At 44.2% G+C, this 17801-nt stretch overlaps 1 long non-coding RNA gene across 11 annotated transcripts in view; it reads left to right on the forward strand.

The window, feature by feature from the left end:
- The window catches only part of LOC147365893 (uncharacterized), a 185538-nt gene that overhangs the window by 96850 nt on the left and 70887 nt on the right, over positions 1-17801 (forward strand). Inside the window, exon 3 of one of the 11 annotated variants that reach the window (XR_015132996.1) lies at positions 613-1372. The exons of 7 other annotated variants lie outside the window; for them this stretch is intronic. This is a non-coding gene — a long non-coding RNA (uncharacterized LOC147365893). Of the gene's footprint in view, positions 1-612; positions 1377-9345; positions 13347-17801 lie in introns of those variants that run through there. 3 more of the 11 variants (XR_015133001.1, XR_015132987.1, XR_015132991.1) reach the window with 3 other exon arrangements.

The raw sequence follows: 17801 nt of genomic DNA on the forward strand, positions 1-17801 counted from the left end.
TCTGAGTTAAATTCACCTATTCCAGTCCATTTCAGTTCACTGATTCCTAGAATGTCGACATTCACTCTTGCTATCTCTTGTTTGACCACTTCCAATTTGCCTTGATTCATGGACCTGACATTCCAGGTTCCTATGCAATATTGCTCTTTACAGCATCGGACCTTGCTTCTATCACCAGTCACATCCACAGCTGGGTATTGTTTTTGCTTTGGCTCCATCCCTTCATTCTTTCTGGAGTTATTTCTCCACTGATCTCCAGTAGCATATTGGGCACCTACTGACCTGGGGAGTTCCTCTTTCAGTATCCTATCATTTTGCCTTTTCATACTGTTCATGGGGTTCTCAAGGCAAGAATACTGAAGTGGTTTGCGATTCCCTTCTCCAGTGGACCACATTCTGTCAAATCTCTCCACCATGACCCGCCCGTCTTGGGTTGCCCCATGGGCATGGCTTAGTTTCATTGAATTAGACAAGGCTGTGGTCCTAGTGTGATTAGATTGACTAGTTTTCTTTGAGTATGGTTTCAGTGTGTTTGCCCTCTGGTGCCCTCTTGCAACACCTACCATCTTACTTGGGTTTCTCTTACCTTGGGTGTGGGGTATCTCTTCACAGCTGCTCCAGCAAAGCGCAGCCATTGCTCCTTACCTTGGACAAGGGTTATCTCCTCACTGCCGCCCTTCCTGACCTTCAATGTGGGATAGCTCCTCTAGGCCCTCCTGCGCCTGCGCAGCCACAGCTCCTTGGATGTGGGGTTATTGCCAAATTCAGACTGAAATTGAAGAAAGTAGGGAAAACCACTAGACCATTCAGGTATGACCTAAATCAAATCCCTTATGATTATACAGTGGAAGTGAGAAATAGATTTAAGGGCCTAGATCTGATAGATAGAGTGCCTGATGAACTATGGAATGAGGTTCGTGACATTGTACAGGAGACAGGGATCAAGACCATTCCCATAGAAAAGAAATGCAAAAAAGCAAAATGGCTGTCTGGGGAGGCCTTACAAATAGCTGTGAAAAGAAGAGAAGCGAAAAGCAAAGGAGAAAAGGAAAGATATAAACATCTGAATGCGGAGTTCCAAAGAATAGCAAAAAGAGATAAGAAAGCCTTCCTCAGCGATCAATGCAAAGAAATAGAGGAAAACAACAGAATGGGAAAGACTAGGGATCTCTTCAAGAAAATCAGAGATACCAAAGGAACATTTCATGCAAAGATGAGCTCGATAAAGGACAGAAATGGTATGGACCTAACAGAAGCAGAAGATATTAAGAAGAGATGGCAAGAATACACAGAAGAACTGTACAAAAAAGATCTTCACGACCCAGATAATCATGATGGTGTGATTACTGACCTAGAGCCAGACATCCTGGAATGTGAAGTCAAGTGGGCCTTAGAAAGTATCACTACGAACAAAGCTAGTGGAGGTGATGGAATTCCAGTGGAGCTATTCCAAATCCTGAAAGATGATGCTGTGAAAGTGCTGCACTCAATATGCCAGCAAATTTGGAAAACTTAGCAGTGGCCACAGGACTGGAAAAGGTCATTTTCATTCCAATCCCAAAGAAAGGCAATGCCAAAGAATGCTCAAACTACAGCACAATTGTACTCATCTCACACGCTAGTAAAGTAATGCTCAAAATTCTCCAAGCCAGGCTTCAGCAATATGTGAACCATGAACTTCCATATGTTCAAGCTGGTTTTAGAAAAGGCAGAGGAACCAGAGATCAAATTGCCAACATCCGCTGGATCATGGAAAAAGTAAGAGAGTTCCAGAAAAACATCTATTTCTGCTTTCTTGACTATGCCAAAGCCTTTGACTCTGTGGATCACAATAAACTGTGGAAAATTCTGAAAGAGATGGGAATCCCAGACCACCTGATCTGCCTCTTGAGAAATTTGTATGCAGGTCAGGAAGCAACAGTTAGAACTGGACATGGAACAACAGACTGGTTCCAAATAGGAAAAGGAGTTTGTCAAGGCTGTATATTGTCACCCTGTTTATTTAATTTATATGCAAAGTACATCATGAGAAACGCTGGACTGGAAGAAACACAAGCTGGAATCAAGATTGCCGGGTGAAATATCAACCTCAGATATGCAGATGACACCACCCTTATGGCAGAAAATGAAGAGGAACTCAAAAGCCTCTTGATGAAAGTGAAAGTGGAGAGTGAAAAAGTTGGCTTAAAGCTCAACATTCAGAAAATGAAGATCATGGCATCCAGTCCCACCACTTCATGGGAAATAGATAGGGAAACAGTGGAAACAGTGTCAGACTTTATTTTTCTGGGTTCCAAAATCACTACAGATGGTGACTGCAGCCATGAAATTAAAAGACGCCTACTCCTTGGAAGGAAAGTTATGACCAACCTAGATAGCATATTCAAAAGCAGAGACATTACTTTGCCGACAAAGGTTCCTCTAGTCAAGGCTATGGTTTTTCCAGTGGTCATGTATGGATGTGAGAGTTGGACTGTGAAGAAGGCTGAGCGCCGAAGAATTGATGCTTTTGAACTGTGGTGTTGGAGAAGACTCTTGAGAGTCCCTTGGACTGCAAGGAGATCCAACCAGTCCATTCTGAAGGAGATCAGCCCTGGGATTTCTTTGGAAGGAATGATAGTAAAGCTGAAACTCCAGTACTTTGGCCACGTCATGCGAAGGGTTGACTCATTGGAAAAAACTCTGATGCTGGGAGGGATTGGGGGCAGGAGGAGAAGGGGACGACAGAGGATGAGATGGCTGGATGGCATCACTGACTCGATGGACGTGAGTCTGAATGAACTGCGGGAGTTGGTGATGTACAGGGAGGCCTGGCGTGCTGCCATTCATGGGGTCGCAAAGAGTCGGACACGACTGAGCAACAGATCTGATCTGATCTGTTTTCATTTAGCTTTATCTCAAAATTTTATATAATCCCCACCAAGCGAATATGTTACAATTAATGTAAACACAGAGCTAGACCTGGGCATTTAGGGTTTTTCTATTTTTTTATTATCACTACTGATGCTACTATGAATATCAGTGTTCCTAGAAGGTTTTTCTTCATTCAGAATTTCACTAACAGTGATGCATATGCTAAAGGGTATGAACTTTTTCCCGGATAGTATTTTTCCTTTTTATAAAATAATACACGATCATTGTGAACATTTAGGGGGAAAACGTGACTTTCTATTCCTAGATGCTGACAAACTCCTTCCAGCCTCAGGGCCTTCGCATAACTGTGTCCTCTCCTGGGCATGCTCTTCTCCCTGCTTTTCCTATGGTTCCTTCTCTTCCTTCAGACTTAGCTGTCATCACCTCAGAGGGGTCTTCTTCGATGCTCAATCCAAAGGAGACTCCAGTCAATCATCTACCAAATTATCCTGTTAAAAATGTCCTGAAACAATTAACATCTGAATGTTTCCTTATTTATTTGCCTATTTTCTGTCTCTCCTCAAGGTAGCAGGAATGTGGTTTATTTGCTTTGACATCACAGCCTCAGCCCCTGGCATACTGCCTGGCACACAGTAGCACACAGGAGATGCTCCATAAACATTTGGAGGATGAATGCGCTTGCATTCAAAATCCACAGGCTAGTCACTAGATGATGGCCTTCCTCTTTTTCTTGGTGAGACTCAAAGCACTTACTGGTGTCAAAGAAGTGAGTCTCCCTTCTCCATTCTCACCTTCTACAAGTCTGCTTTGGCCACACTGAGGCTGATGCACTCCAGCTAGGAGAGGAAGAACATTGTATTTTCAGAATTTTACCTGGTAAAAAAAGAAATGTAGAACATGAGGAACTGTTCAAGGTACAGAATTGCTGTGAGTGTACCGACATACTCAGTACTTGCTTCAAGATTAATTAAAAAATTAATTAGCAATTTTAAGATCAACTAGTTTCTTCCAACAAGGGCTGGAGTTAGTGGCATCACTAATAAATGGGCTTCCAGGTTCTTGTACAGGTTTATTTCTCTTTGTTGAACTGCTTTGGTTGCACACATTTCCAAGCACACAGAATGACTTTTGTTCAAGCTGAATAAAATTAGTTCTGAATTCTATGATTATCTATGCTGTACCTGGTCTGTTCAAAGATAAATACTAAATGAGGTACAGACTCAACTTTCACTGCTTAATAAATGTTTAAGCAGTATAATATCAACAGTATAACATTTACTAAAAAGGTCAAATATTGACTAAAGCTAAAATAAATATGACTTGTATTAGCAGTGTCCCTGAGTAGGCAGTCATAAGAACTGAACAAAACAGGTGGTGATTATAGAAAGATTAAAGCGTACTTAAGAAATTTAATAAACCTCTGACTTGAGTATTGAAACCCATTACCTTTTTAAAATACCTTTTTTGAGGCCTAAATTTCATTCCTGATTATCTTTACCAGAAGGAGGACTTCAGGAAGGCTTTAGTGAAAAGATGTATTTCCTCTCAAAATCTTCTAACTCATAGCATTAGACATGGTAACTCTGTTAGTACCTGCATGCTTATAAAACTAGAGGACTTTTGTTACACACATTTCTGGGATCCATTAATAAAAATCTTGTTTCCATATTCAGAAAGAAATGTGATTTCTATTTAAAGAAATCACTCCACTGAACTAAAAGTTGGCTATAAATTGGAAAGTCAGTTTGACTGCTGCTGTCATCAAAGATGAAGGCTGGCTGAAGTTTCAGCATTTAGTTTGTCTCGGGATTTCATGAATTATGCCCACATTTGGCACAGTATTGCAAACACAATAAACATTCAAGAGCATGTGTTTACTGAATAAGTGTTTATTTGCACTCCCTGTTAATCTCTGATGTAGAATTATGCGACATTTTAAGACTTTCATTTTTACATGTCATTGTCTTATGAATTCTTCTCCACCATCCCCTTCTCTTAAGTCATTCTCCCAACACCCATGAACACTTGCCCTCCAACCCCGTACTCATGCTGGGTCCTCCACCTAAAATCCTCTCCTCTCTGCTAGCCCTAATATCATCCATCTTTCAAGATGGCAGTTCAATCCCGAGATTACAATGTGCCCTCTTCTGCCCACTGGGACTTACACTATGTATCCCTTGCTTTTCATTTCTGTGCTCACCTCCTAAGTCCCAGGAGAATCCCAGGTGAATCATGTACCATGAGTGTCGATTCAAGTCACAAACACCCAGGGGCATCTACAAAAACTGGCTGTGTGAGCTTGCTAGGCTGCAGTAACAAGGAACCACCACCAACTTGAGGGCGTGTAGGGGCTTAAATAACAGAAATATGTTATCTCACAGCTGGAGGCTGGGAGTCTGAGATGAAGGTGTCAGCGGGGCTGGAGCCTTCTGAGGGCTGGGAGGGACAGCCTGTCCCTGCACTCTAGCCTGCTGTTGAGGGGGTTTGTGGGCCATCTGCAGAGTTCCTTGGCTTGTGGACGGGTCCCCCTGATCTCTGCCATTATCCTCACTTGGCATTCTCCCTGTGTTTGTATCTATGTCTGTGTCCAAATTTCCCCTTTTTATAAGGGGCTTGGTCATATTGCCCTAATATCTCGCCCTAATACTCTCATACTAACTTCATCTGTAAAGACCCTGTTTCCTAACTAGGTCCCATTCTGAAGTGCTGGGGGTTAGGAGTTTAGCATATCTTTTTGGGGGGGAGAAATTCAACCCCTAACAGTGACCTGTGTGAGAAATTACTCCATCGTGAATATACCCTGGTGCACTGGGGCCTTTGCTGTCATAGCTTTGGTTTGGGGTTTATAGGTGAAAAACACTGAAGGTTTCTATATTGATTAATTTTTTTCAGTGCAACTTATTTCTCTCTCCTCCTCTTTTTTATTGAGATACAGTTGATTTACAATATTATATAAATTTCAAGTGTGCAACATGCTGTGCTGTGCTTAGTTGCTCAGTCATGTCTGACTCTTAGCGATCCCATGAACTGTAGCTCGCCAGGCTCCTCTGTCCATGGGGATTCTCTAGGCAAGTATACTGGATTGGGTTGCCATGCCCTCCTCCAAGGGATCTTCCCAACCCACGGATTGAACCTAGGTCTTCTGCATTGCAGGCAGATTCTTTACCATCTGAGCTACCAGGGAAGTCCATGAATACAGGAGTGGGTAGCCTATCCTTTCTCCAAGGGGGTGTACAACATAGTGGTTCCCAAATTTTAAAGGTTATACATCACTTATTGATATTATAAAATAATGGCCACATTCCCTGTGTTATCCAATATATGATTGTAGCTTATTTATTTTATATGTGATAATTTATATCCTATGATCCAAGAGGCACATTTCCCTTCTCGTCACCAAAGCTATAGGGGTGCCCCCGTGTGACTGGTGTGGGTCCTTCTGCTGTGGCAGGCTGACTATGAGGGTGATCCGGTTGGCTCAGCTGGTCCCCGGTCCGGTTGGTACCAGGCCCTGTCTCATGCAGAGGCTGCTGGTTGGCAGGGCTGGGTCACAGGGTAGCAGGCTGTGGAACCTTGGGAGGGGGCAGGGCTCATGTTGGCTCATTTGTGGGTGGAGTTGGGGTCCAGCAGACGTGGGGGTGGACCCCAGACACAGGTCAGTGAAGCCAGGTCCTGGGCTTGTGTTGTCCCACTGGTGGACAGATCTGGGTCCTGGGGTCTGGCTGCAGGGCCCAGGGGCCCCAGAGCTGGTATTGGATTGCTGATGGGTGGGACCTTTTCCTAACACAGCTGTCTGTGCAGTCCAGGGTGTCCTGAAGCTTGTGTTGGCCTGCTAGTGGGTGGTGCCAGGGCCCAGCCAGTCCAGGGCTGGTGCTGGCCTGCTGGCAGGTGGGCTGCAGTTATCCTGCCAGTGGTGTCTATACCAGCTGCCGGGGGAGGCTGGTCTTGCTGCTAGAGCAGGCTTGCTGGTGGGTGGGTCAGGGATTCTGGGACAGGTATCTGTCCCCTGGTGGGGGGCGCTGGGTCCCAGAATCTCTGACTGCAAGCCCCTGGGGTTCCTGGACCTAGTGCTTGCACACTGACGTAAGGGGCCTGGTTTGGGACCTCTGGTGGGCAGGGCTGGCCGTGGGCTCAGAGGGTCTTTGTATGCTGGTGGGTGAGGTTGTGTCCCTGTTGTTAGTTGCTCAGCCTGAGGCATCCCAGTACTGGTGCTGTGCCCATCAGTCAGAGGTGGGGGTACGGCTGGGTCCCGGTGCTAAAAAACTAAAAGGAGAATTCCAAGATGGCTCTTTCCAGCACCTTAGTCCACATGGTAGAGTGAGTTCCCCAGAAGGGCTTCTACCCGTGTCTGTCTCCAGGGTGCGTTCTAGCTGCTTCCTCTGGGAGACTCTGTAAGATCAGCAGATAGGTCTGACCCAGGCTCCTTTCAACGTACAGCCTCTGTCCTGGGTCCCAGAGAGTGTGAGATTTTGTGTGAGCCCGTGAAGAGCAGAGTCTCTCTTTCCCGTAGCCCTCTGGGTCTCCTGAAAGTGAAACCATCACTGGCCTTCAAAGCCATACATATGGGGGCTAGTCTTTCTCGTACAGGACCCCGAGCTGCGGAACCTGATGTGGGTCTTGGATCCTTCACTCCCTTTGGTAAAAGCTCTACAATGGTATTGGGTTGGCCAAAATGTTCCTTTGCTTTTAAGTAAAAATAAAAGACACATTTTTTTCATTTTCACCAAGAACTTTATTGAACAACATATTCACTGAACAAACAAACTTTGGAGCAAACAAACAAATCCAATAATCATCTTCTCTTTTGTGAGTCACCTACCCTGGGGACATGCATCTTGACTGTATTGCACCTCCTTCTCACCTCATGATGGCTCCTTCATTATATCTTCAGTTGTAGAAAATCTTTTCTGGTCAGTTCCAGTCTTTTTCATCAATGGTTGTTCTGTTTTGTTGGTTTTGTTCAGTCACTAAATCGTGTCCAATTCTTTTGCAACCCCATGGACTGTAGCCCACCAAGTTCCTCTGTCCATGGGATTTTCCAGCAAGAATACTGGAGTGTTGCCATTTCCTCCTCCAGGGGATCTTCTGACCCAGGGATTGAACTCATGTCTCCTGCATTAGCAGGTGGGTTCTTTACCACAGAGCTTCCTGGGAAGCAGCCCCAGTTGTTCTGTTCAGTTCAGTTCAGTCACTCAATTGTATCTGACTCTTTGTGGCCCCATGGACTGCAGCATGCCAGGCTTCCCTGTCCATCACCAACTCCTGGAGATTGCTCAAACTCATGTTCATCGAGTCGGTGATGCCATCCAACCATCTCATCCTCTGTTGACCCCTTCTCTTCCTGCCTTCAATCCTTCCCAGCATCAGGGTCTTTTTCCAGTGAGTCAGTTCTTTGCATCAGGTGGCCAAAGCATTGGAGCTTCAGCTTCAGCATCAGTCCTTCCAATGAATATTCAGGACTGATTTCCTTTAGGATTGACTGGTTTGATCTCCCTGCAGTCCAAGGGACTCTCAAGAGTCTTCATCAATTCTTCGGTGCTCAGCTTTCTTTATAGTCCAACTGTCACATCCGTACATGGCTACTGGAAAAAACATAGCTTTGATTATATAGACCTTTGTTAGCAAAGTAATGTCTCTGCTTTTTAAAATGTTGTCTAGCTTGGTTGTAGCTTTTCTTCCAAGGAGCAAGCGTCTTTTAATTTCATGGCTGCAGTCACCATCTGCAGTGATTTTGGAGCCCTACTGTTTCCACTGTTTCCCCATCTGTTTGCCATGAAGTGATGGCACTGGATGCCATGATCTTAGTTTTTTGAATGTTGAGTTTTAAGCCAGCTTTTTCACTCTCCTGTTTCACTTTTATCAAGAGGCTCTTTAGTTCCTCTTCACTTTCTACCATAAGGGTGGTGTCATCTGCATATCTGAGGTTATTGATATTTCTCCCTGCAATCTTGATTCCAGCTTGTACTTCATCCATTCCAGCATTTCGCATGATGTACTCTGTATATAAGTTAAATAAACAAGGTGGCAATATACAGCCTTGACGTACTCTTTTCCAAATTTTGAATCAACCCATTGTTCCACATCTGGTTCTAATTATTGCTTCCTGACCTGCATACAGATTTCTCAGGAGGCAGGTAAGGTGGTCTGGTATTCCCATCTCTTGAAGAATTTTCCACAGTTTATTGTGATCCACACAGTCAAAGCCTTTAGCACAGTCAGTAAAGCCCAGACAGTGGTTTCATGTTTCAGCTGCTTTAGAGGATGGAAAACTACAGCCTTGAGATGACCTTCCTGGGGCCCTAAAAGTGACTTTGTGTATACTTTAATAAAGTGGGATACTGGCATGTTCATTTTTTTATATTTATAAAAATTATTCCTTATTACTTGATAAGCCATAGAGTATAAAAGCTAAGACTGTGGGCTCTGGACCCAGACAGCCAAGGCTCACATCCCTGCTCTGCCTCTTACTAGGTGTCCAACCTTGGGTGATGGAGAAGGCAATGGCACCCCACTACAGTACTCTTACCTGGAAAGCCCCATGGATGGAGGAGCCTGGTGGGCCGCAGTCCATGGGTTCGTTAAGAGTCGGGCATGACTGAGCAACTTCACTTTCACTTTTCACTTACATGAATTGGAGTAGGAAATGGTAACCCTCCAATGTTCTTGCCTGGAGAATCCGAGGGACGGGGGAGCCTGGTGGGCTGCCGTCTATGGGGTCGTACAGAGTTGGACACGACTGAAGTGACTTAGCAGTAGCAGCAACCTTGGGTGAATACCTTGACCTCTCTGAGCCTTGTTATGCAGATTAAAAGACAGAGCACATATTAAGCTTCTGGCAGTGTCCTGCACCTGAATAGTGCTCATAAACGGCAGTTGCTGGCATCACCACCCTCGACGTGTACCTGTGCTTTGTGCTGGGTCTACAAAGCTGCAGACGCAGTCCCTGTCCTTCCTAGCTTATGCTCTAAAGGAGAGGCCATTGTCACATGGAAGAAACTGAATGTTCCGGCTCTTCTATGACTGGCACTTAGCTGGTTTGTTTTGTAGTTGCCCATGAAGGGAGGAGGCCTCCTGCCAGAAGGAGTTGGGTGAAAGGACTTAGCAAAGGGCCTCGGGCGGAACACTGATCCAGGAGCCCAGCATCATCGCCTGGGTCATCATTGCCAGCCAGCTGCCTGCGACAGGGCCTCTGCCGGTGGGTCCACCCACCCTCTGGTACCAGAGAGAACCCCCCTGGCCAGCATCTGGCACCTCACCCTCTGCTGCCCAGAGGGATCAATGCCTAAAAGGATTCTGACTCCAATTCCAGCGAAGAAGGGGGAGTTTTCCCACACCAACCAGCAATTGTCAGACCCTAGGTCAGTGTCCTAAAATTTGAGGCCTTAAGAATTGCAATTCAGAGACTTCCCTGGTGATGCAGTGGATAAGAATCCACCTACCAATGCAGGAGACACAGGTTGGATCCCTGGTTTGAGAAGATTCCACTTGCTGCAGAGCAACTAAGCCTGTGCACCGCAACCAACGAGTCCACGTGCTGCACTGACGAAGCCCCGTGCCTAGAGCCTGTGCTCTGCAACAAGAGAAGCCACTGTGAGAGACCCGTGTACACCAAAGAGGAGCCTCTGCTTACCACAACTAGAGAAAGCCCAGGCAAAAGCAATGAAGACCCAAATGAATGAAGCAATGAAGACCCAATGAAGTGCAGCCAAAAATAAAATAAATAAATAAAAAGTTAAAAAGGTATTCTCACGAAAAAAAGAATTGCTATTCTGGAGATTTGGGTAAAAGTGAAAGAGTGTTCTGGGGAAGAGAAAGAGCTAGGGGCCTATCAAGGCAAAAGCCATGAAGTTGCGCTCTGATGCAAGAAAGGAAATATTTGTCTTTCAGGGATGAGTGTGACAAGTTGTTTTAGGGTAAGAGTCAGATAAGTGTCTTGAGTTTCTGTTAGCTGTGCTGGGTACCTTTGTTAGGATAGTAAGTGTCAAAAGGTTAGAATCTGTCCAGAATCAGGCTAAGACGTACATAAGTCACATTTCCTCAGTGGCTTTCTAGCTCCATTCAGGGAGCTCTCTTAGCAATACTGACTCCATTTTTTATTTTCCTTCCATACTGCTACAAGCCAGGAGGTGGACTCTTACCAGACCGCGATCTGCTGGCTCCTTGGTCTTGTACTTCTCAATCTCTAGAAATATGAGAAATAAATGTTTGTTGTTTAAACCAGCCAGTGGATGGCTTTCTTGTTATAGCAGCCTAAACAGACTAAGACAGAAGGTTTACGAGAGAAAGTTCTTAAGCTAATCCTTAAAGAATGGGGAAGCTTTTGACAGGGAAATGGTGGGGAGGAACAGAGACGTGATCTTAGGGGAAGTGCTGCCGTTTCAGTCTGGGAGAAGATTAGAGAGAAACATGGCCAGAGGTTAGTCTGTGAAAGATCACAGTATCAGGTCCAGGGTAGGGTGGGGTGGGAGGGGTGCTTTACTAATAGCTTTGTGCTTTGCCTTTATTTATTGGGACTTACTGGGAAAGTTCTGAAGTAGCTTAAAAAAAAAAAAAAACTTTTTGTATATTGACATCACACAGGCTTCTTGGTATTGGATATATTGGTGGTAGGGGAGGGAGTGGAGTGGGCAGAACAATAAGCCCAAAATGGAGGATAAAGAGAACATGCAGGGTTTTTTTTGTAACATCCAGGCAGGAAGTATTAAGAACCTGAGCTAAATCAGTTGTCATCGTGGGTTTGGAGAGGGAGGGACCTATTTAAAGAGACATTTAAGGTGTAGCCCTGGCAGGACTTAATGAAGATTAAATATAGAAGAAATAATGACACCCAGTTTTTTTTGGTTTGGATGGCAGGACATGTAATATTACCTCTAACCAGGCCAATGTATATGGGGAAAGGAATCAATTTAGAGAACAGGAAGGGGATAAGAACAAGCAAAGACAACGCATTCTCCATGGGAATTCTTCCTGTGCCTGTTTTTGGTTTGGTGGTGTCCCTCTGAAACTCGTATGCTGAAGTCCTAACCCCCAGTCTAGCAGTATGTGGCCTGCTTTGGAAATGAGATCTTTGCATACAGTTAAGTTAAGATGAAGTCATGAGGGTGGGTCCTAATCCTATATGACTGTGCCCTTATAAGAGGCAGAAATTTGGACACAGACAGGCACACAAGGAGGATACCACACTAAGATGAAGGCGGAGACTGGAGTGACGCATCTGTAAGCCGAGAAGCTGCAAGAGAGCCCCGGGACATTCCCCAGCCCTTCAGAGGGAGAGCAGGGCCTTGTCAACAGCTTGATTTGGGATTTCTGACTTCTCTAACTGTGAGACAATAAATTTCACTATTCTAAGCCAATCAGTTTTGGTGCTTTGTGGAGGCAGCCCTAGCACACAAACACAATGCCCAATGTCCTTCCACCTGGAGATGTCCGGGAGCCAGTTGAGGCACAGCTCTGGAGTTTAGGAAGCAGTACTAGGCCAGTGATGGACCCATCCATCCATCCCCCAGTGTGGTGGACGTAGGACGCTTCTATCTGATGTCATCCCTTCAGAACTATTTCTGAATGGAAATATTTTGCAGAAGTATTTCTCCGCCACTCCACATGGTCTCAGTGGGACAGACAGATATGGTGCTGTCTTCTCCAGCTTATAGAGAGAGTCTGTCTGTAGCAGGGAAAGAATGTGGCAAACATTCAGAGAGAAAGCAGAGCAGGCAGAGATAAGAAGTAATGAGAGACGAAATGTCCTGGAAGTATTGAGTCCGGGTTTCTAGTCCCTGGGGCCAAATTTTGGCAGATCTTGTAGGAATTCTGTGAGCGCCAGCCCTGCTCCCCAACCCTTCACCCAGTTATTATATGAGGCAATATACTCTTCATCAGCGAGTTTGAATTCTCAGCTGCCTTCAAAAGAATACAAGTGTTAATAAAAATCATGAGAGTGGATAGGGCAGTGTGTGTAAAGTAATAAAATAATAAGGTAAAGATAAAATTCTGGGAACCAAGGGAAGGGATGGGCAGAGAAATGTTGATGCATGAAGTGGGACTATACAGAAGATAAGGGAGCCGAGTGCTTCATGATTCTAGAAAGGAATGTGAAAAAGAACAAGAAGTGTCACATATACAGAACTTGAGTCAAGTAAAGGGTAAAAACACAGTCATGAGGTTTGTGCCCTAGAAAGCTTAGTCATCCATGACTGTATATCTTAGGTAGATATACTTACTGCATATCACTACTGAGTTGTCCATTACTGTATAATGAATCACTCCCAAACAACAAACTTAAAACAGCAAACATTTAATATGTTACATACTTTCTGAGGGTCAGGAATCTAGAAGTGGCTTAGCTGGGTGGTTCTGGCTCAAGGTCTCTCATGGGTTGCTGGTCAAGTTGTCAATCAGGGCTATAGCCTCTGAAGGGTTGACTGGGCCTCAGGATCGACTCCCAAGATGGTCACTCACAGGGCTCTTGGCTGGAGGCTTCAGGTTCTCCCCGTGGGCCTCTCTAAGGGCCGGCTCTAGACATGGAGGCACACCGTGTTTTATTGTGCTTCGCTTCATTAAGCTTTGCAGTTACTGCATTTTTTACAAGCTGAAGGTCTGTGGCACCTGCCTCAAGAAGCCTGGCAGCAGCACTTTCCCAAAGCATGTGCTCACTTTGTGTCTGTGTGCCACATTTTGGTAATTCTTGTAATATTTCAAACCTTTTCAGTATTATTATATCCGTTACGGTGACCTGTGATCAGTGACCTTTGTTGTTGCTATTGTAATTATTTTGAAGTGCCGAAAGCTGTGCCCATGTAAGACAGCAAGCTCCATCAATATATGCATGCATTCTGACTGTCCACCCACTGACCACCCCCCCATCTCTCTCCCTCTTCTGGGGCCTCCCTATTCCCTGAGATGCAATAAAAATTGAAATTAGGCTTCAATGACCTCTAAGGTGTTCAAGTAAGAGTCACATGTCTCTTACCTTAAACCAAGCACTAGAAATGATTAAGCTTAGTGAGGAAGGCATGTCAAAAGCTGAGATAGGACTTTGGCCTTGAACCAGTCTGTTAGCTAAGTTGTGAATGTAAAGGAAAAGTTCCTGAAGGAAATTAAAAGTGCTACTTCTGTGAACACATGAATGATAAAGAAAGCAAACAACCTCACTGCTGATATAGAGAAAGTTTTATAGGTCTGAATAGAAGATCAAACCAGCCACAGTATTCCCTTAAACTAAAGCCTCATCCAAAGCTCGGTCCTAATTCTATTCAATTCTATGAAGACTGGAAGAAGTGAGGAATCTGCAGAAGAAAAGGTTGTGGTTAGCAGTTTTTAGTAATAAAGTATTCTTAAAGTAAGGGAAGAACCGATGCTTTTGAACTGTGGTGCTGGAGAAGGCTCTTGAGAGTCCTTGGACTGCAAGGAGATCCAACCAGTCCATTCTAAAGGAGATCAGTCCTGGGTGTTCATTGGAAGGACTCATGCTGAAGCTGAAACTCCAATACTTTGGCCACCTCATACGAAGAGTTGCCTCATTGGAAAAGACCCTGATGCTGGGAGGGATTGGGGGCAGGAGGAGAAGGGGACGACAGAGGATGAGATGGCTGGATGGCTCACCGACTCAATGCACATGAGTTTGGGTGAACTCTGGGAGTTGGTGATGGACAGGGAGGCCTGGCGTGCTGCAATTCATGGGGTCACAAAGAGTCGGACACAACTGAGTGACTGAACTGAACTGACTAAAGTACTTTTTAAAGACTTCATGCTATTTCATACTTAATAGACTACAGTATAATATAAACTTAACTTTTATATGCAGTGGAAAAGCAAAAAGACTCATATGACTAGCAGACGTTGGTTCATGAGTTTTAAGGAAAGAAGCCATCTCCATGACATAAAAGTGCAAGATGAAGCAGCAAGTGCTGATGTAGAAGCTGCAGCAAGTTGTCCCGAAGATCTCGTTAAGATAGTTAATGAAAGTGGTTATACTAAACACTAGATTTTCAATGTCAACAAAACAGACTTATAGAACTTTGATAGCTAGAGAGGAGAAGTCAATGCCTGGTTTGAAAGATTCCAAGGACAGGCTGACTCTCTTATTAAGGGCTAATGTAGCTAGTGACTTTAAGTTGGATATTATTCCAAAAATTCTACAGTCCTTAAGAATTATGATAAATCTAGTCTGCCTGTGCTCTGTAAATGGAACAACAAAGCCTAAATGAACAGCATATTTGTTTACAACATGATTGAATATTTTAAGCCATTGTTGAGACCTGCTTCTCAGAAAAAAAGAATCCTTGAAAAATATTACTGCTCATTGACAATACACCTGGTCACACAAGAACTCTGATGGAGATGTACTGTACAATGAGATGAATGTTGTTTTCATGCCTGCTAACACAACATCTATTTTGCAGCCTAGGGATTAAGAAGTAATTTTGATTTTCAAGTCTTATGATTTAAGAAATACATTTCATAAGTCTGTAGTTGCCATAGATGATGATTCCTCTGATGGATCTGGGCAAAGTAAATTGAAAGACTTCTGGAAAGGGTTCACTATTCTAGATGCCATTAAGAACATTCATGATTCATGGGGAGAGGTTAAAACGTCAACATTCACTGGAGTTGGAAGAAGTTGATTCCAACCTTCATGGATGACTTTGAGGAGTTCAAGACTTCAGCGGAGGAAATAACTGCAATAGCAAGAGAACTAGAATTGGAAGTGGAGCCTGAAGACGTCATTGAACTGCTGTGAACTCGGGATCAAACTTTCCCGGATGAGGAGTTTCTTCCTGCGCCTGAACAAAGTGGTTCCTTGAAATGGAATCTATTTCTAGTGAAGACATTGTGAAGATTGTTGAAATGACAAAGGGTTGAGAATATCACATACACTTAGTTTACAAAGTTGTGGCAGGGTTTGAATGGAATGTTTCCAATTTTGAAAGAAATTCTACTGTGGGCAAAATGTCGCCAAACAGCATTGCATGCTACAGAGAGATCGTTCATGAAAGGAAGAGTCTACTAATGAGGCAAGATTCATTACTGTCTTATTTTCAGAAATTGTCACAGCCACCTCAGCCTTTAGCACCCACCACTCTGATCAGTCAGCAGCCATCAGCATCAAGGCAAGACCCTCTGCAGCAAAAAGACTGTGACTCACTGAAGGCTTAGATGATGGTTAGCAGTTTTTAGCAATAAAGTATTTTTAAAGTAAGGTAAGTACTTTTTAAAGACTTCATGCTACTTCATACTTAATAGACTACAGTATAATATAAACGTAACTTTTATATGCACTGGAAAAATTCATACGACTTGCTTTATTCAGCATTTGCTTTATTGTGGTGGTCTGAAACAAAACCCATAGTATCTCCAAGGTGTATCTGTAGCTTTATCCATGACAAGTGATCCAAGACAGAACTGTAGTCTTTTTACAGCCTAATCTTAGATGTAATAACCCACCATCTGTGCCATTTTCTCTTCACTTGAAGCAAGTCTCTATGCACAGTCCACTCTCAAGGGGACAGGAGTCACATTCCATCTCTTTAGGGGAGAAGTACCCAAGAATTTGTGGATATATTTTCAAAACCACTTCAGAAGCCATGGGTGATTTCTCCCAGAGCTGTGTCAGGAAATTGGATAAAAAGAAACTTGACCATGTGGGCCGTTGAGCAAGGGGAAGGTAATCCTGCTCTTTCTAGAAACTTGACTCTAAAGAGAAAGAGGTGTAACTTCATAATTAGAGGAGGAAGATTGTTTAAACCTTCTGTAGTATCTATTTGTTAGCGTGGTGTCTACATATTTATACCCCCAAATAGTAATGGGTTGAATTCAATATAGGTTATGTAAGTTTGGAGCTAGTAATGCATTTTCCCAGAGAAATGCCTTCCATAGGAAATGGGGCAACCCCAAAATTGCCTGTTTAACCCATGTCACATCTGTGGTACAGTATGGTGCCTGCGCTGTTGTAGCATCCACCACCATGTGAAACCCACTGTTGTGTGGGACCTGTCACCACGTAGATCGTTGTTGTTCAGTTGCTAAGTCGTGTCCATGGACTGCAGCACATCAGGCTTCCTTGTCCTTCACAATCTCCCGGAGTTTGCACCAAGTAGGACCTATTGTCTATTTCCACAAGGATCCCCAAGGGCACCGCTAGGGAGAATGCCAAATACAAACAGAACCTTTCACAGGGAGATCCTCTCAGGGCATAGACCTCAATTTTGTGTGGAGTCCGCTAGCACCTTTCTAGGAGGAAATATCCTCTTAGCATCCCAGCTGGCCATCAGTTGGAGACCTCCTCTATCTCCTGGGCTCCAGCTGGTCCTTCCCTGGACTGAGATCCCTGGTAGGAATGTGACTTCACAATGAGGGAGAGGAGTGAAAGTGCAATGTGAGAGGGAAAGGAGATGAGGGAAGCAGAACTGACATTAACTGAAACCTCATGTGCCTGTCATTTGGATCCTCACAAGCCTGGAGAAGTAGGTCTTATTTCCCACGTTTAAAAATGAAGGCCTTCCCTGGTAGTTCAGTGGTTAAGAATCTGCCTTGCAATGCAGGGAATACCAGCTCGATTCCTGGATGGGGAACTAAAGACCCACGTGCTGTGGAGTAGCTCAGCCTGTACGCCACAACCAAGGGGTCTGTGTGCCAGCAACAGAAAATCCTGCATGATGCACCAAAAATCCCACGTGCTCCAACTAAGCCCTGACACAGTCAAAATTAAATAAATTAATAAGTATTTAAAAATGAAGAAACAGGGGCTTGGCTGTAAAATATCAGACAGTTGTAGAGGACTTGCCCAAATAATAATAAACTATAATGAAAGTATTAGACTTAGTGATAGAAGGGCGCCTGCTCAGACCAGCTCATGAGAGCCTGTTGCACCGATCATTTCCGAACTGTGCATTCTGTGATATCACGTTGGTAGCCTGAAATTGGCCATGGTG

The sequence above is a fragment of the Bos grunniens genome, chromosome 9 (assembly GCF_055505025.1).
Source record: "Bos grunniens cultivar Pamir isolate PY7600 chromosome 9, Bosgru_T2T1.0, whole genome shotgun sequence".
In the NCBI taxonomy this organism is placed as follows: Eukaryota; Metazoa; Chordata; class Mammalia; order Artiodactyla; family Bovidae; genus Bos; species Bos grunniens.